Raw genomic sequence first — 21,209 nt, forward strand, 5'->3', positions numbered from 1 at the left:
TCACTGATATGCTACATTTATAGTTTGTTAGGGCAAATTTGCTTCAGGGTTCCAAGTACTTTATGATAGGGAAAAAACTGAGACTCTTCATTAAAGGATAGTTTCCGTGAAAAGATAAAATCCTAGTTCTCGGGTCTCTGGGTGGCTCAGTGGGTTAAACCTCTGCCTTTGGCTCAGGTCATGATCTCAGGGTCCTGGGATCGAGCTCAGCAGAGAACCTGCTTCTCCCTCTCTCTCTGCCTGCCTCTCTGCGTACTTGTGATTTCTCTCTCTGTCAAATAAATAAATAAAATCTTTAAAAAAAATCCTACTTCTCCTATAGATATAGGAATGAACATATATTCAAGATTTTACTTTACTCATACATAAGAGAATTGGGAAAATCTTAAGCTCACTCAAAGAAATAGTTAAAAAAGACAAATTTATATGAAATAAAGAGAATTGAAATTGCAAATGGAGGTAAATTTTTCTTTTTAACTGAAAGGATGAAGTCAATAGAAATTTAACTAGAAGAAGCAGAACTGCATGTGTAATTTATAGAGTTACAAAAAACTCAAATAAATGAAAGTCCACAGTCCAATAATCCAAGAGGTCGTGCTGTACACAGACAATGTACATTGTATCAGACAATGTACAGTTTTCCACTGGAACACATTATTTTTATTCTCTACTGTTAACTCTTCCTTGAGGATCAGAGTTTTGGAAACTTTTAGGGAGAATGTTGGTGTTCTTGACTGAGGAACTGGTATAGGGTAGTCAGGAAAATCCCTGAAAAAAGTTATTATAAAGGTAGAAAGTGATAGGGCCATTGAGAAGGGTGGTTCTGGATCTCTGAAGTGGGTTCCAACCTAGCCTCCTGAAGCCGTCTTGTGCCCTGTGAAGTAGCTGCATGAGCACTGGGTAGTTCCCATCCTCTCCAGATGCACTCATTCTTCTTCCCTGGACTGGGATGCTGAACTGTCTGGATTACATCATTGGGTTCCCTTGCCCTCTAGTTTCTGATTGGCTTTGCCAAAGACACAGCCCAGCAGGATACTGAAGGGTGAAGTTGGGTATGCTCCTCCCTTGAATTCTCTTCCTTTGCAGTTGCCATTGGCTGCTTCAGACCTTCAACCAAAGATCACAGCTCTTGCCCAGAATCATCTCTCAGAGTCCTCTCCGATTTATAAACTCCTCTCCCCCCAGCCCTTCAGGTGGAGGAGTAGTAACAGTTCTCTACCATTACTTGATCTGGAGTCTTATGCTAGATTTCAGTTTCTCTGTTATGATGCCCATATTTTGAAAATAGTCTCCTTTAAACAATAACTATTGTTTCAAAATATATGCTAAGACTCTGAAAAATCAAATGAATAAACTTAAAGGTATGAAACCAGAAGCATCGGTCAGTGTTGATAAGGAGGTAAGGAGTAAGTATGATTGATTATTTCAACAACAATGGTGTAGGGGTAGAAGGCTGTTGAGGAAAGAACCTCTTGTCTTGCATCTGGAAGATCCACTGAGACCTGGCAGGGGTCTCAACCAATGACAGTATCTGAGAGGAGAGTGCAAGGTATTGGCTTTCTTTGGATTTTCCGGGTGTCATATTTGACAAATGTTTTACAGTTTGGTGAATTTAAAGCTGTTTCTAAAGCAACTTGCTTCTGATGGCAGGTTTCTCCAGTAGCAACATGGCATATCTAGAGTCCCAGCAACCCCAAAAATGTGGTGAAACATCTGAACTAATCCTTTAGTTATGTGTAAGCGTTCTAGAGAGTTTTGATGGGAGATAGGTCCTTAGAAAAGAGAAGAGGCTATCTTTTTTTTTTTTTTTTTGTAATAGGTAGGATGAAGGCTTGAGCTATTTTACCAATATTGTATTGTCTGTAATTAACTATAATATGCCAGGCTATGTTGGGATTTGTAGGTACATGTAGATTAACTTTAATTTGTACCCTAAGGTTAAATTAATATTTGAGGATAATTAATATTTCAAGATACCCAAACTGGAAATGCAAGTTTCAGAGTCTGCACAACCAAGTTCACTATTCAGTGTAAGGGATGCAAAATACTTTTTCACTGATTAAATGAATTAAGATGTGAGGTTGACAAAAATGATTGTGTACATAGCTTGTCATTGCATAAATGGGTCAAAATCTGGTGAGGTTAGCCACTTAACTTCAGCATATTTCCCAAGACACAACAGTGATCTCATCCACACTTCCTACTCTCCCTCACATGGAATATGGAGGATTCTAGTTGATTCTACTATAATAACATTACATTGATTTCAGAGTAAAATTTTTAAAAAAGATTTTATTTTTATTTATTTATTTGTCAGAGAGAGAGAGAGAGAGCAAGCAGAGTGGCAGGCAGAGGCAGAGAGAGAAGCAGGATCCCCACTGAGCAAGGAACCTGATGCAGGACTCAATCCCAGGACCCTGGGATCATGACCTGAGCTGAAGGCAGCCACTTAACTGACTGAGCCACCCAGGCATCCCACAGAGTGAAATTTTTGTTCAAAATAATTGTTGGAATAAAAATCAAGCACAAAAAAATGGGACTTCACTGAGCTTACAACGACAACTGTGCATCGGTCAGGATAGCTAGGAGATGTAGGAAAAACTACACTTTGAATCTCAGTAGCTGAAAGCAACAAAGGTTTATTTCTTACTCATTCTTCATTTCCACTGAGGGTTTGTTTACCATGGTTATCATTCTGAGAGTCTGTCTGACAGAGCAGCCATGACCTAGAACTTTGCTCATTGTCTTGGAAGAAGGAAAAAGTGAGCTTTCTTCTTGAGGGTATTGTATTGGCAAATATGAACCTATCTCGTGTCTAGAAGGCAGATAGTTGGAGATGTCTGGGTAACACTGCTAGGAATACCACAGTTTGAATGACTTTGTTGGTTTTGTTAATAAATGTTCATATGAGTGGCAGAATTTAGCCCGAGACTTACTTTGTAACCTATCACCAGGCAGAAAGGGTGGGGGAAGTGGGAACAAAAAGTCTTCACCTATTTTTAGTAAGTGGAAACTATTGGTTTTTATTCAGAAAATATTGGGCAATTATTGAATGGACAATTGGGAATAAGTCAATTTGAATCAAGTGGAATACTCAAAGAAGACATGACTTCTCACTGAGGAAAAGGGACATACTTGTTCTAGTATTTCAGCACATGTCATGTATAGCCTAAATGCTTGATGATGGGCACTGGAGCACAGAGATAACACTCTGAAGACAATCTAGCACATTTCTGAGAATATTCTAAAGTCTCTTTCCCTCTTCCTTCCTTCATTTTTTGTCTAGCATACTGTTTGCACTTAGTAAACATTTCAGCATCTTGATCATAATTCTATGGGATTTTATGGCACCAAAGACAAAGAGGGAAAATTTCACTTTCTCTCACCGGGGTATATACAAGCAGGTGGGCTCTTTAAATAATCCCCTTGACTGTTAATGATTCTGAGGCACTATTTAAAAGTTCCTCTAGTCCCCAAAGCCATGGAATATTCAGAGAAACTTCTAAACGAGAGTTAATTTCTAGCACGTAATATCCTTGCTTTGACTGCCAATTAACTGTAGCCTAGAGCTAAGCATATGATTCCGGGATGAAACTTTTTGTAACACAACACACAGAAAGCGATTATAGGTTTGTTCCCCTCCCCCCCTTATAACCAGTTAAGTGGTAGAGGAAATAAAACAGTTACTTAGTAATTATCACACTCTTCCCAACTTCCTCCATAATTTAATAGGCATAAAATCCTTCTAAATCTCAAGTTATTCAGCAATTTAGCTCATTTGTAACCTAGATAAGTTACCTTACATTTCGCTTGGTAAACCAACCAACCAGCCAACCAACCAAGTAGCTAAAATGTTGAAGTTAAAATACACAACATCTAGAGAGAGCTTTCCTCAGAAATGTTGAAATTTTTTATTTATTCTGAATATAAAATAATTACATTCAAACTCAAAGTCAGCCTTACCTGTATCATGACTGAGTATATGGTCTTACCAACTGCAGCCATCCTTTGGCAAAAAGGAATAGACACCTAGGTGTTTTCCTTGGTCTGAATTTAAAAAGAAAATAGCTTGAGACGTGGTTTGTATATTAAGAACCCATTAAATTCTTTTTCTTCTTCACTCTCAGAAACAAAAGTTTGCCCACTTACAGATTGAGTGATACCTTAGGTGCCTGGGTGGTGCAGCTGTTCAGGCATCTCACTCTTGGTTTCTGATTCTGTGGTGGTCTCAGGCTCCTGAGATTTGAGCCCCATATCTGGCTTGGCACTCTTTGCAGAGTCTGCCTGGGATTCTCTCCTCCTCCTTGTGCCCCTCCCTTTCGCTGTGCCCCACCATCTCCCTGTGCCCCTTCTGGATGGTGCACTCTCTCTCTAAAAGAAATAAATCTTAAAAAACAGAACAAAACAAAAACAAAACTGAGTGACATCCAAAATATTGCTGATTTAAATGCAGTATTTCTGTTGTATTTTCACAAACTAAAGGAAAAACTTTTAAAAAAATTAACATATAATGTATTATCAGCCCCAAGGGTACAAGTCTGTCAATTGTCATGCTTACACACTTCACAGCACTCACCATAGCACATACCCTCCCCAATGTCCATAACCCAACCACCCTCCCCTCCCACCCCAGCAGTCCTCAGTTTGTTTTGTGAGATTAAGAGTCTCTTATGGTTTGTCTCCCTCCAGATCCCCTCTTGTTTTATTTTTTCCTTCCCTACCCCTCAAACCCCCTATGTTGCCTCTCAACTTCCTCATATCAGGGAGATAATATGGTAATTGTCTTTCTCTGATTGACTTATTTTGCTCAGCATAATACCCTCTAATTCCATCCGCATCATTGCAAATGGCACAATTTCATTTTTTGATGGCTGCATAGTATTCCATTGTATGTATATACACATTACTCCTCCTCCTCCTCCTCCTCCTCCTACTTCTTCTTCTTCTTCTTGCTATTCAGCAATCATTTATCAAGATCCAACACTGATATATCATATCTTCTTTATCCATTCATCTGTTGATGGACATCTAGGTTCTTTACATTGTTTGGCTATTGTGGACACTGCTGCTATAAAAATTCTGGTGCACATACCCCTTTGGAACACTACATTTGTATCTTTAGGGTAAATACCCAGTGGTGCCATCGCTGGGTCATAGGGTAGCTTTATTTTCAACTTTTTGAGGAACCTCTATGCTGTTTTCCAGAGTGGCTGCACCAGCTTGCATTCCCACCAACAGTGTAGGAGGGTTCCCTTTTCTCCACATCCTCGCCAGCATCTGTCATTTTCTAACTTGTTGATTTTAGCCATTCTGACTGGTGTGAGGTGGTAACTCATTGTCGTTTTGATTTGTATTTCCCTGATGCCGAGTGATGTGGAGCACTTTTTCATGTGTCTGTTGGCCATTTGGATGTCTTCTTTGCAGAAATATCTGTTCATGTCCTCTGCTAATTTCTTGATTGGATTAATTGTTCTTTGGGTGTTGATTTTGATAAGTTCTTTATAGATTTTTGGATATTATCCCTTTATCTGATATGTCATTTGCAAATATCTTCTCCCATTCTGTCAGTTGTCTTTTGGTTTTGTTGACTGTTTCCTTTGCTGTGCAAAAGCTTTTGATCTTGATGAAGTCCCAATAGTTCATTTTTTATCTTGGTTCCCTTGCCTTTCGTGATGTTTCTAGGAAGAAGCTGTTGCTGCTGAGTTAAAAGAAATTGCTGCCTGTATTCTCCTCAAGGATTTTGATGGTTTCCTTTCTCACACTGAAGTCTTTCATCCATTTGGAATCTATTTTTGTGTGTGGTGTAAGGAAATGGTCCAGTTTCATTTTTCTGCGTGTGGCTGTCCAATTTTCTTTCCCAACACTATTTGTTGAAGAGACTGTCTTTTTTCCATTGGACATTCTTTTCTGCCTTGTCAGAGATTAGTTGACCATAGAGTTGAGGGTCTATTTCTGGGCTCTATTCCGTTCCATTGATCTATGTGTCTGTCTTTGTGCCAGTACCATACTGTCTTGATGATGACAGCTTTGTAATGGAGTTTGAAGTCTGGAATTGTGATGCTTCCAACTTTGGCTTTCTTTTTCAACATTCCTCTGGCTATTTGAGGTCTTTTCTGGTTTCATATACATTTTAGGATTATTTGTTCCATTTCTTTGAAAAAAGTTGATGGTATTTTGAGAGGGATTGCATTAAACATGTAGATTGTTTTAGATAGCATAGACATTTTCACAATAATTCTTCTTCTATAAGCATGGAACATTTTTCCATTTCTTTGCTTCTTCCTCAATTTCTTCCATGAGTACTTTATAGTTTTCTGAATACAGATTCTTTGCCTCTTTGGTTGGGTTTATTCCTAGGTATCTTATAGTTTTGGGTGCAATTGTAAGTGGGGTTGACTCCTTAATTTATCTTTCTTCTGTCTTGTTGGTTTATAGAAATGCAACTGATTTCTGTGCATTGATTTTATATCCTGACACTTTACTGAATTCCTGTACAAGTTCTAGCAGTTTTGGAGTGGAGTCTTTTGGGTTGTCCACATAAAGTATCATATCATCTGCAAAGAGTGAGAGTTTTTCTTTTTTGCCTATTTGGATGCCTTTAATTTCTTTTTGCTGTCTGATTGCTGAGGCTAGGACTTCCAGTACTATGTTGAATAGCAGTGGTGATAATGGACATCCCTGCCATGTTCCTGACCTTAGCAGAAAAGCTCTCGGTTTTTCTCCATTGAGAATGATGTTCGCTGTAGGTTTTTCATAGATGACTTTGATGATATTGAGGTATGTACCCTCTATCCCTACACTTTGAAGAGTTTTGATCAGGAAAGGATGCTGTACTTTGTCAAATGGTTTTCAGCATCTATGGAGAGTATTATATGGTTCTTGTTCTTTCTTTTATTAATGTATTGTATCACATTGATTGATTTGCAGATGTTGAACCAACCTCGCAGCCCTGAAATAAATTCCACTTGGTCGTGATGAATAATCATTTTAATGTGCTGTTGGATCCTATTGGCTAGTATTTTGGTGAGAATTTTTGCATCTGTGTTCATCAAGGATATTAGTCTGTAATAAAGGAACAACTTCTTAACTCTACCCACAGAACAAGTTATAAATTTATATTTATGATTAAGTTGCCTTCATTAAGAATACATTCAGTTTTCTGTTTTAAAATAATGACGTGTAAAATAAATAGAAATCCCAGGGGAGATAGGAGAGGGAAATGGAGTAGTGATGAATGTGTAGGGAGAGAGTGACTGTATGTTGAAAGGAGTCAGGCCAACCCGGGGGTCCCGTAAGCTTTATCAATTTGCAAACCATCTAGTCAAACCTCCTTAAGCTAGGGAATCTTGTGCATTTGGACAAGTTTGTTTTTAGCTTCCCTTCAAAATTTCCTTTGGTTTTCTTAGGAGCTTCAAGCTCCTGATATTTTTATAGGCTATGACATCCCTTCTTTTAATAAAACACATGCATCCCTAGTTTTATTCTATTATTCTGCAAGATGGCAATGATGCAAAGAGATGTTGTATAACCTCCTAGAAAGCTGATGTGTGGCATAATGCCTCAAACTGGTGAAGATATTCTAGGCCCTACAAAGGCCTTAACAAATCCGATTCACTGACACTTTTATGAGACCATAGAGATGGAAATCTAGGACTAGGACTGGCACATTCGGGGATATTCAATACTGTTAATTAAAATATATACATATAAGTAAATACATCTGGGAAGATGGATCCTTCTATTTCTGTTTATATAGTATACAAGTGGACATAGATAAAAAGTCATTTTATTTTCATTTCTACAGATTATATACTTTTAAGTAAAGTCCATCATTAGGACCTCAGAAGAATATTGGAAAACATCTTTTTTACCAAAGGAGGTTGTTAAGAATGCAGATTCTGGGGCTCTAGCTCAAACTTATTGAATTAGGCTCTCAGCTAGCATGGCCTAAGAATCTGCAATCTACCATATTTCGCATGGATTTTAAAGGTTGAGATCCTCTATTGCTCAGTGACATGGGATGTTCGCACAGTTGTTAAAGTTGGTTTGGTCAACTAAGTTACCTGTAGCAGCAGATATGATCATATGAAAAAATGTGGAGAGTATGAAATTTTTCAGAGATTATAGAATGCTTTTACTGATCTCCTTCCCTCTTGCTTTTTTTGTACATCATTCTGAGATTAATATTTATTTGGCACTATAACCCAGAGGAGGAGTGCAGGGGCAGTGTTACATTCTGCATTTTCCACATGGGGAAACAGAGGTCAAATAAGCAATAACTAGTGAAGATGGTTATAGAACCCACGCCTGCTGACTTTAAATGTAGTGCTCTTTTCTGCCATACCCTTAATTTAAAAGTGTTTTCTTTCTTTTTAAAAATTTTGTTTTGTTTTTTCAGTCTTTTTTTAATTACTCCTTTTTTTTCATAATCAAACTCTGATAATTACAATTTAAGTTACTTTTAAAGTACCATCTGTTTTTTCAGAGATTTCTGAAAGAAGGAAAATAACCGATATAAAGTACAGGCCAAGGACAGTGAGGATTTGCAGCTTTCAGTCTTACTTCCATTTCCTTGCCTCTTGAACACATCATTAAATACAGAAATAAGTAAACAAATGAGTATTTGTTTATATATGTAAATATAAAATTTACATATATATAAATATATATACATAAATATGTCCAGAACAGTTGCTGAACATGTGATAGGGTTTAAGAAATGCCACCCCAAAATATGGTACCTTGGCATACTGAATATTATGGGGGGAGGAATTTAGGAAAATGGCAGGAATAGGACACCCTGACCTTCTGTCATCATCCCCACCCCCAACTCTTTGCCTTGAAACAGGTCCTAGAACTTTGATTTGAGAGGTGCCTTCACTATATTCAGTGGGAAGGAACTCTGTTATCTTTGAAAACAAAGAGATGCCTAGACGAATCCTAAGGAACAGGCTGTGCTAAGTTTCCCCAGTGGACTATACTTACCTCATACGCCTTTATCTATCATATTCCTCCATGGCTGTCCACTCTTCATCAAGCCTAACTAAATAAATGGTGGTTTAATGGTTTCTTCAGGTCTTCATTTCCTTATGGAGGTGCCCATGTCAAATAAAACTCATATTTTTTTTTAACTTTTAACTTTTTATTATATACAATTTCAAACATACACAAAAATAAGGAAAAGAGATTAATGCACTCATGCAAATTCCACAACCAGCTTCAACAAATATCAACTGATAGCCATAAAACTCATATTTTAAAAAAAATGTATGCTCTTCTCCTGTTGATCTTTGTCAGTTTAACTTTCAGACCTAGCCAGGGACCCTGAGAGAGTGTAGGAAAACTCCCCTCTCCTGCCCCTAATGTGGATAAGTAGAAAACCCAAGTATTCAAGGCCTCAGGCTCCCACTCCTCCCTTAATCAATCCAAAAGCTCACTTTTATGTTTGGTACACTGGGAGTCCATAAAAAGTATATTTGGAGCAACAACAATAAAACCCCAGATTCCAGTCTGATCTCAGGGTTGAAGTACATCTAGGTTTTGTTACGTGCTTAAAAGGATGAGAGAGCGCTCCCAAGATAACAGCAGGGAGTCTCCATTTCATTTCTTTTGTTTCAGAGTTGTATAATTCCCATTGGAGTGGAGGGTGGAATTTCACTTGGTGTCACAAAGTTTTGTTTTTGTGTTTTTTTACACCTTGGACAGTATTTTAATATTTTAAATGTTTTGGTTATTTAAAAAAATTTTAAATTTGAGTATAGTTGATGCACAATGTTACATTAGTTTCAGGTGTACATGATAGTGATTCAACATCTCTCTACATTATGGTATGCTCATCATCCTGGAAGCCCTTATCTCCCACTCCCCTTCACCCACTTTGCATATCCATGTCTCCCCCCCCATTGCCCAGCCCCCCACCTCTGGCAACCATCAATTTGTTCTCTATATTTACAGATTTGATTCTGCTCTTTGTTTCTTTGATTTAACTTAAATCAAGGACTTAAAGGACTTAAAACTCCTCCCTGGTGTGCATTTAAAAAAATGTATCATGAATTCACAGCTATTTAATAAGACTCAGTGTGATCATTGTGTTTCAAAGATTGTTGATCAAAAATCTTGATGTGGAAGTCTTGGGGTAATGGAGGAGCAGGTAAAGGCACATGTATTTAATTAGGCAGGATTTTTAGAGCTTGCTGATTAGCCAACCTTTAACTCAACTTTTTGCAGCACTGACAATGACAGCATGGATTTAGAATCCCTTAATTTGAAGTATTGCTGAAGAGGGTGTGGGGTCAGGGGATAGTAGTCTGAGTATTGTTTTTCCCCAGCTCATGCCTGGGAATGCCACCCAGGGCCACTTGGAGCAGCCTTCATAACCTCCAGGTGAAGATGAGAAATGACATCTATTCGGTACTCATTCTCTTTCCTGTCTCTGTGTCACAAAGTTTATAGGGAAAGAGGGTTTCTGTTTTATCAGTTATTCTGATGGAGGCGCTTAGTCCCTGAGAAAACCAGGCTTCTCCACTCAGAAAGCCATTGAAATAACCTACTCTATGCATGTGTGTTCTTGGCCAAGTTATTCATTCTATGCCTCAGGTTGCTAATTTAAAAAATAAACTATTAATATTTATCCTTACCCTTTAACAATGGACTCTGTAATAGTAATTGATTCTAATTACCTGACCATCAGTCCATATTCAAAAGATAGGCACTGTGAGCATAAATGTGATGATTATGATTAGATTGTGATAGTAATGTAGTACCAAATCAACTGTTTTTCAAAAATAACTTTAGGAAACTTAGCAACCCTTTCATGTGACTGAGTTAGATGTCCATTTTTAAAGGCAACCTGGTCTGGACCCAGGTCCAATGCATGAGATTCAACATGATCTCTTCAGCTACTCTGGTCTCATCCTGCACCCCATCTCACCTACCCAATTTCATGGGCATAACTTAAACTATAACTGAAAATCTTTATTATCTCAGTTTCAAACATCTCATACTCTTATCAATTCTTCAACCCCATCAGGACCTTGAAACCAAGAATGGTAACATATTTTCACTGTCCCTCAGCTCTACCATGGCTTTGCTTTCTTTGTTTCTTCATTTAGATCCCACTCTGTGCATGTGCTCTCGACACTTTTGTCTCTCTCTCCAGTTGTACGTTTGGCAAAACTCCAACTCTGATAAATCTCCTTTCTCTGCACTCAAGCAACTGAGAAAAATATAACTGTGATGACTAAGATCCCTCTAAATATATAATCACATAGCTCTAATTGGCTTGGCACATCCATGGCATTGCCCCTTTCAGCATTTTCATATTCCCATATGACTATTTCACACCATTTATTGTTGGAATTGGATTCAAGCTGTATGTAACAGAAACCCACCGATGGATCTTCTCACATGAAACACAAAAAGGTAGTTCTTGACTCCTTTGGCAGTCATACAAGGTCATGAGAGACCCAAGAAACTTCCTTCTTTTTCCTTCCTTTCTTTTTGCCCTCCCATGCTTTGTAGTCTTTCATCCTCAAGGTGAGTAAGACAGATGGCTTCTAGAATGTCAGTCATCACATCCGAGTTACAGGGAGTATAAAGGAGGAAGACGAGAAACAAATGAGATGCCTCAATAGAGGCACTTTCCTTTAAGGAGCCTTCCTGGCCATCTCATATAGCATTTCTGTGTACTTCTCTCTTGCAGAATTTAGTCAGTTGGTCACGCTTAACTGCAGGGGAGTTGGGAAAATATCGTCTTTTCCCTTTGAAGGAAGAGGGAGAAAATGGATATTAGGCAAATTATGATTGCCACACATGTTTTCTTCTCTCAGATTTCAACCTCTCCTCTCCCCACTGCCCTGCTTCCCAGTAAGACCTTGCTTATTTTGCTGAGAAACCAGAAGCAACATACTTCTACCAGCAAATTAACCAACTCATCTATGTTCAACTCCACTTTCTCCTTTAGCTGTCATTCCATTTCCCTGCTCTCCTTGAGAGTAAAATTGTCTGTTGCCTTCTCTACTCCACTGCTTGCCATTCTCACTAGAATCTAGGGCAATAAATCTTTTGTTCTCTGAAACTGTGTGGTCAAGGTTACCAATAACCTCTGTGTTGTCAAATCGAAATCCTCATCTTACTGGTCATAGTCCTCATCTTATTGACATAGTTCCTCATTCTCTCCTCCTTGAAGCTCTTGGCATTCAGTAGCACACCATAATCTTTTGGTTCTTTACCCACTTCTCTGGCTACCTAGTTCCCATTCTCTTTGCTATATTCTTTTCATCTTTATGAACTCGACATTTCCATTTGGATGTCCAAAAGCAACCTCAAATTTAACATGTCCCAAACTAAAACTCTTAATCTAACACTCACCTTCCAGTCACCTTCCAGTCTTCCCTACCTCCATTGGTAGCAACTCTATCGTTACTGTTGCCCAGGCCAAAAAATCTTGAAGTCATTGTTGCCTTTTCTCTTTTTTTTATGTTCCACATCCTATCAGAAAATCCTCTTGGTTCCACTTTCAAAACATATCCATAGCCTGACCACTTCTCACCATGTGCTTCTACAGTAAGAGCCTAGGGCAAGCCTCATAATTTCTCAGTGGACCAAAGTAATTAGACACCATGCTTTTGCCCTCTCCCTAGAATTTTCATCTCCATATTACTGCCAGAGTACTGCTTTAAAAATGTTATATCCTACCACTTCTCTGCTGAAAATGTTTAAATAAATTCCCAATTTAGAATGAAACCTAAACTTCTTAGCCTCTTAACACCTCCTACAAGGTCCCACATGATCTGGCCCCTTGCTACTCATCTAATCTCATCTCCTACCATTTCCCTATACTTCCTTACACTCCAGTCATACAAACCTACTTTCTATTTGTTAAACATGCCAAGAACAATTTCAACTCTGGGCCTGTGCACTTGGCATATATTCTGTCTGGAATATTCTTCCTCCAGTTCTAGATCCCTTGATGTTACTTATTTTATTCAGTTGTTTACTCAGATGTCACCAGTTTGGAGAGCTCATCCCTACCACCCTATTTAAATAGCACTTTCTACCCATGCTCTGGTTTCTCTTCAGATCATGTAACTCTCTCGCCTTTTAAATAGCACCTTCTTTCACTTTCTGTCACCTTCTTCTGCTTTGCTTTTTGCATGACCCTTAGCATCATCTGACACAGTTTCTTGCTTATTTGTTTCTTGTCTGACTTCCTCTATTATAATGTAAGTTTCAGTAGAGTGGAGAGATCTTATCTTTTTTGTTGTTGTTGTTTTGTTTTCACCTGTATCTTTCTAGCATCTAGAATAGTGCCTACAGTAGTTATTTAATAAATATATATTAAATAATAATGTCTCGGAGACCAACTTGTGTATCTAGAGCTATGTTGGATACCTCCTGAATTCCTTGCTAGATCAGCTGCAGATCAGTTATGTTTGACAATAAATTAATTCCCTTAGTTCTGCTGTCCAAATTGTGCTTTAGCCTGCGTGAATTTGCTAGTTTTATCACTGTCAAGATTCAGGGTAGGGATAAAGGAACAGATGTGAGAGTCAGACAATACAGCTCACAGCCATCCAATTGGAATCGCTTTGGAATTTCCATGCTCCTGTTGGAATTTTTGGAGAATAGAAAAAGAGGATGCATTACAAATTGAGAATAGGGTAAGTAAAGTTCACTCCTCCATCTTCATATTTATTCATTATTCTTTGGTTACAACTATGTGAGCATTGTTTTCATCTTGTGGGAATCCATCATGCTGTCCACCTTGTTGAATGTAGAGTGCTATCTTACATTACAGAAACCCCAAATTTCTAATATTTTCTGTACCTGGAGCAGAGGCTGAAGGGTGGGCATGTGGCTCAGGCTTGGATAACCTAGTGTCTCCTTGACCTTAAATCTCTGCTGAACAGCACAAAATAATGACACTAGTTTTAATAAAGACAGTATGGATATTGACATGGCCCAGGGGGTGGGGGCAACAATATGTAGGCTGAGTAGTTGGGCTACCTTATGGTGGTGCAGTCTCCTGGTTGTCCAGCATCTGCAGTTACCTTGGTTCCATTCCACTTTATAGGCTTGGTCATCCAAGATTTTGTTGATCCTGTTGTCTCTTCATGTCCTTCCAAGAAAGTATCTTTGGTCAGGACAGCCAGAATCAGTTTCTGTTGCTAGAATTTAAGAACTCTTAACTGATACGGCAGGCTAAAACAAAAGCCTACCAAAAAAAAACTTTGTATGAAAGCAAGATAACTTTTACATTAACTGTCTATCATGTGAAAATTAACGTGCAAAGTATTAATGGGTCTATGTTAGTGTGGTATCTTTAATGGCTCTTTTTTTTTTTTAAAGAATTATTAATTTGACAGGGAGAGAGACAGCGAGAGAGGGAACACAAGCCAGGGGAGAGGGAGAGGGAGAAGCAGGCTTCCTCCTGAGCAGGGAGACCGATGAGGAGCTCGATCCCAGAACTCTGGGATCTTGACCCAAGCTGAAGGCAGATGCTTAACAACTAAGATACCCAGGCACGTCAGTATCTTTAATATGTTAATAGTAGTGATGGTTAATTTTCTGTGTCAATTTGGCAATGCCACAGTACCCAAATATTTGCTCAAACATTATTCTAGATGTTTTTGTGATGTGTTTTTCAAGATAAGATTAATATTTAAGTCTGTAAACTTCAGAGTAAGGCAGATTACCTTCCATAGTGTGGGCGGGTCCCATCCAATTGAAGGCCTTAAGAAAAAGACTGACTGGCTCTGATGAAGAGGATAATTGATTAACAGACAGCCTTTGAACTTGAAGTGTCATTTTCCCCTGGGTCTCCAGCCTGCCGCCTACCCCTGCAGATTTTGAAATTGCCAGCCTCCACAACTGCATGAGCCAATTTCTTAAAATAAATCTCTCATATTCTTCCTGTGTGTGCAGCCTGTTGGTTCTGTGTCTCTGAGGAACCTCGGCTAACACAATAGTCTGACATTGAACACTGTGATAGGCACAAGTTCTCTGTTCTGTGTGCTAAATAGTTCCCATAATACTTACTCCATGGTGCAATTTTGCACCCTCCCCCCCTTGTTGGATTTCGGGGAAGATTCTCTGTGGAAGCACTGGATGGCTCTCTAGGGTCCTGTATCACGCAGCTGGGAGCAACAAGCCCATGCAAGCCCCTTATTTCTGTTATCTACTTGTGTAGATTTACTGTGAGTATCAAACAAATGAGATGATTCGTGTGATGGTGCCAGATGAACCCCAGAAAATGGCACAAGTGTGATTTAATAAACGGTGTGTGTGTGTTCAGGAGAAAAACTTTGAAAGTGAAGTTGGCACTTCATGTCTCATTTCACAAGCACGCCCCTTTGCCCAACTTCCCCTGATTTCAAGTACCAAAAAGTAAAACCAAGGAGAAGGAAAGAAGGGATAGAAAATCTCATCAGCTCTCAGTTATTCTATTGCAAGATCCTGTATCACTCCCTCTTTCCTTCCTACCCCCCATCCCTACCCCCTGCCCCAATAGATATGGAGACATGTCACATAGATCCTCCATGATTCTCTGCAGCAGAGTGTGGTCAGTGGGCAGTGCTGGCTTTCAGCTCCTTTGGTTTTGGTCTCAGTTGCAGGTTCTCCTCACCATCTCTACTCACCTGGAGGCCTACACCCAACCAGAGTGATGGAGAGATAAAGGCCTGGTTATTTCTGTTGGAAGCTGGCCAACTCTGAGGAGCCATGCTTGTTCTAGAGCTTCCTACTGGGTTGGCCAAGGCAACAGTTGGGTCTGCAGTTTAGCTTAACTTTACTCTTTACCCAATCGTGCTTCATCTTTCTTCCTCCCTTTAATGTATATTGATCCTTCCTAAATATCTTATAGCCCTTACTGTCTGTTTCAGTACCTGCTTCAGAGAACCCAAACTGTAACACCATTATCTAGTCCTTTACATGGTTGCCCATTTGCCCCCACTTCCCCAAGCTTCTCAGCAAGAGTTCATGGCACTGTGCCAGCCCAAAGAGTGCCTGGCACATAGTAGGGCTCAATAATGACCTATTGGCTATTGGTATATAAAGCCCCAGGATGCATGGGAGATACCCAGGACCCCTCCTTTGCCACTTCCTGGAGCATTAATTTCTCAATGGAAATTAAAACATTAAAAAAATGTTAAAATAAACATGGATATCTTCTAGACTAAGACATAAATTAGTGTGAATTTTAAAGTTGAAATAGTGAATTTCAAATAATTTTGGCCCAAGCTGGAAGTTGTTTTAATCTTCAGCTTTAATTCCTGGGGGAAACATGTCAGTTCTGTGCTGTTAGGACATTTATTAATAATCTGAGAGGTTCTGGTCTTCTATATCCTGACCTACATAGTGTAACGTAAAACTTTCTCCATCATCTGCTACCACAATCTCTGCAGCCGGATCTCCTATCCTCCTGGACTCCATGGTTCACTCTAGCTTCATACATATGCCTTAAGTCACACCTTGCCCCACCCCATCATCCTTCCCCTGGTGGATACCTTCACTTAAGAATAAGCACAAAAATCACCTCCCATGTGAACCTAAATCTCTTAGGCAGAGACTGAATTGTTGATTCCTTTGGACTCTTATAGCATCCAGTCTATACAGTTTCAATAAACACATTTTACTTGCCATGTAGTCTTCATCTGTTTACATTTTATGCTACTGGAAGGTGATCCCACCTCCTCTTCACCCCCAGAACAGAGACTGTATGTTTTTCATTTTCTTATCCCTAGTGTATCATAGAGTACCTGGCACAGAGTACGTGCTCATTATATTTGCATACATGAATGCAAATAGAGACAAAGGGTGATCTATTATTGAAGTGTAGTAGCTAAAAAAAATACTGGGTAGGGATATTTTTGACTCTATTAGTAGATCTCTGTATGTTTTCCTTTTGCAGGAAATTTTATATCTTGGAAACTGTTAGAAATATGATTGTACAAAATATAATTTCCAACTGGAATAGATGGTTTCAAGGAGAACATCTTATAATGTCATGAAGAGTAGATCATGATGCCACCATCGCTCTACTTTCTGGAGGGCCACTTCAGATCCCTGTTTTGTAACGATTAGGAAATAATTTTTGTTTCACATTTTTTCTATGAAAAATAATTAATGTTAGTAACAATATAGAAGCTTCTTTATCCCAAAGGGTTGGAGGTAGACCAGAGGATTCAAATCTGCCTTCTTCAAATGATGCTTGAGGTTTTCATACATATTGTGGGAAAACAACTGTTTCTTATTAGCTTAGCCTAAAATAAAAACCAGTTAGTCTTTTGAACATTTAATGAGTTATTTTCTTGGTTGCTTGGGTGGAACATTTCTCTGCAGTTGAACAAATATATTAGAGGCATGTACAAATCTGTCAAACTTGGTGTGTTGACTTTACTGAGAATTTTGCTATTAATAATTTCTTGATAAGCAGTCCTTTAATCCTTTTGGTTTTGTAGACTGAAGCTTTCTGGTATCAAAGGATGAAGAGACACAGTAAACCCTTCTATAAACACTGAAGGGAAGTTGGTAGGAGACTCTTTGGCCCTGATGTGGTTTGTAAAATACATCAAAAGGGAACAATAGGAAATAATAATTATAAGCAAGAAATGGAAACCTGTAGCATGGATATAGTTTTCTTTTGGCAGGAACCCTCCACCATCATACCATTTGACAGGAATAGTTGGGAATGGCAATAAGTAGATTTTATTATTAAGAAGCGCCAGGAATAATTTTATCTTCTAATTTTATGACAAATAGGCAGACCCACAAACTATGTCTGTTTCCTCCTTTTTTTTCCAGCAATTTTTATTGTAATTTTGCTGTTCTTGGCAATGAACTCACATTCTATAGGTTAATTTGTCTCCTCTATTTGCAATGACTAAATGTGTCACCGTGTCCAATAATGATGAGATGATATGATACTGTAAATATCTATCTGCAAGTAGGCAAAGCAAATGAAATTATGGTTGCTTTTGTTAGCAAATACAAAATTTGTTGAGTAAGACTGGGATACCGACATGATAAAGGATGAAAATAAATACAATTTGAAGTCTTTTTAAATGCACAGTGACATTTCATACAAAGTACACTTAGCTGCCTACTTTTTGATAAAGCAAAGATCAGAGGAATGAAATGTGGGTGTGATTCTATTAACATTTCTGGTAGAGCTTCCTCTGTTCTTAAGACCTCAAGATTCTTTCAGATACATACACTAATAATTGTATAAAGAGGGCAGAGAAAACAGCAATTTATTATGATGACTGGATTAAGTACTCTGGCACGGAACAGAGAAAAACAAGCATCTCTGCAAATTGGGAACACAGCCACAGAATGTTTTCAGCAACAGATTTCTATGGAGGATTTTTTGGCATGAGAGATGAGCATTCATATTGCTGGAATTGCCATATGAGCTCTATTGGTGGCTATTTTCAGATCAACTGGAACCTGTTAATTATTTCTTGGCCTCTACAGTTCCGATTTACGTACTGGCGGAAAAGAAAAATACAAGTTGCTGACAGCTGTCCTTTTCGGTTATTATTAGGCCAGGTGTTCATGGTTGTGAAATAGTTTGAAAATGAAAAATTTTGGGGTGCCTGGTGGCTTAGTTGGTGAAGTGTCTGATTCTCGATTTTGGCTCCAGTTGTGATCTCAGGTTCGTGAGATGGAGCTGTGTCAGGCTCTGTACTCAGTGGGGAGTCTATTTCTCTCCCTCTCCTTCTCCCCCTGCTTGCGTGCTCTCTCTTTCTTTCTCTCTCTCTCAAATAAATAAATCCTAAAGAAAAAACTTGTTTAGGACTTCCAAGTCGGGGGTTTAGAGTGTATTGATTATTCACATGAAGATGTTCTGATTAAATCAATTCTAACTGGAAGAGGCAGACCTGGATGGCCAGTAAGTGAGGTATTATTGTTACCCTTGTCAACTTTTTGATCTTCAGAACTTCATGAGGAAAATGTGACATTAATAAGGTCAGTCTTATAGTATGTCTATTATGAGAACTCAATGCAATTATGTATGTGAAGGGTTCTTTGTAAATTACAAGGGTCCAAACAGTGTGCATCATTACTTCTATTTCAAAACCAATCATGTTACTTCTGGTAGATGCTTAGGATGCAAGGGGCTGCCTCGTCTTTGGCCTGATTTTAGTGCCAATGAGGTGGACGGATCCAGGCAAGTTAACAGCACCCCTCATCCAGTGTAAGAAGTGGCATCCTTTTACTTTGCTGTCTTAGTGGGCCTTTCTGAAGCCACAGAAGAAGTTTCCAACACTTACAGATGTGACTTGCAAGCGTAAGAAGTTCATGCCCTATGGAGCAGTCCTGCCTCAGGGGCTGATGCGAGGCTGGGCCTGAACTTCTTTGGCTTGTCCGCTGGTGAGACAAGTCTCAAGAATGGTCCACATAGTTCCTAGGGGATCCTCAGCAGGAGTGAGCTGTATTTGTCCTCAATGGTAACCAACACTCTAGTGCATAATTTTCCTTTCTTTTCTCTCTCTCTCCTGGATTGCTTTTCCCACCCCCTCACTTCTGCGTTTAGGCACTGACTTCTGCAAAACCATCCTGCACCTCAGCGCTTGTCGCGAGTTGCGCTTTCTGGAGCTATTACCCTCTGCTAACTTCCTCCAGACATTTTGGCACAGAGCTAATGAAAAAAATAGACATCAAAACGACTGCGAATGGAGATATTTCAGTAAGCACCCTATGGAGAAAATTCCTGGCAGTGGGTTTCACTCCCCCCACTGGAGGGATTAAGGGACTGCTGTGAAGATAGTGGAGGTATTTAGGATTTCTAAAGTTTCAGAGCTGTTGCTTGCGGTGTTTTTCAATCCTTTATAGAAAAAAAGTTGTGAATGTGGGGAGCAGGAACTCAGTCATTTCTTTTTTGAGTCATTGGCTAATACTGGATAAAGTAGTGCTATGATAAGGCGCTGTGAAATGGGGTGAGTAAGGGAAGGGTGAGCAAATATCAAAGGAACAAAAGAGGAGGAGAATGTAGGAACAATGGGTGATTGAGCCCCCACACTTGCCTTTGCCCTGTGTTTCAGGATTCTTCCTAATCCAGTGTTCATCTTGCAAGAAAGAGCTGGGAACTCTATGTATCATTCCTGCTGGGCTTCTCAGCACCTGGAACACAGCAGCTGCTCAGTGAGCAGTCTTCAAATGAATGGATACAGTAACTGAATTGTTTCCCCTTAGGTGTGTGATAGGAGAGCCCTGGCCTGGAATGTAGCAGGACTATTTCGAGCCTGGGATTTGTCATATTAATGGACGCAGATTAAATGTTAACAGTGCAACCAATCACACTGAGCTGGGTGCCCAGCACTCAAATAGAGGCTTTTTTTTTCCCCCCCCTTAAAGATTGTATTTATTTATGAGAGAGAGCAGCCACATGAGCTGAGGTAGAGGTAGAGAAACAAGTAGACTCCCTGCTGAGTGGGGCTTGATCCCAGGACCCTAAGATCATGTCCTGAGCCAAAGTCAGACGCTTAACCAACAAAGCCACCCAGGCACTCCTCAAATGAGGGACTTTCACTGGTCTCAGAGTTCTAAGGGACCATGGGTATCGACTGGGCTTTGAAGTTAGGCAGAAGTGGGTTAGAATCTGGCACATGTAAAAAGTAAGACCTTGTGAGTTAGTTTACTGTTCTAATCCCTAAAGTTTTGACTCTCTTCAAGGGATATAATGCTCCCTTCCTCTCTGGGTGGTTAGGATGCTAACATTGAACATTTATAAAGCTCCTGTTATATAGTAGCCAATAATTTTTATTATCCCCTGCTATCTTCTTCCATTAACATGTTTTGTAAATCACTATTTACCTGTCCAACGACCTAGGCTGAAGGAAATAGGAAGAGGGAAAATAGTGGGCCAGATAATCCATAGCTTGGGGATAAACTCTTTAAATATCAGGGCGCTATTTATATTATTGCTGTATATACACGTTATAGATATGCCATCAGGAAATTGGCGTGCATGTTAGTGATTCATTTTCCAGAAAGACTAGTATTTTTGAACTTTGTTAAAACTCAAGTCATTTTATTTTTGGTCTTCCAGATTTCTGTTGCCTCTTTGTTTCTCATTTTCTGTTTTTGGTGTTTATGTGGTTTCTGCTTCCTTCTGTCAGGAGGCCTCCCTCTCCTTCTCTTTTGCCAAGGGGTTTGAGCCACCCTGGGAGTTCGTGGTAGGTTGGTAAGCCCTGTGTGGTATGTTT

The sequence above is a fragment of the Mustela nivalis genome (assembly GCF_964662115.1).
Source record: "Mustela nivalis genome assembly, chromosome: 1".
NCBI classification, from domain to species: domain Eukaryota; kingdom Metazoa; phylum Chordata; class Mammalia; order Carnivora; family Mustelidae; genus Mustela; species Mustela nivalis.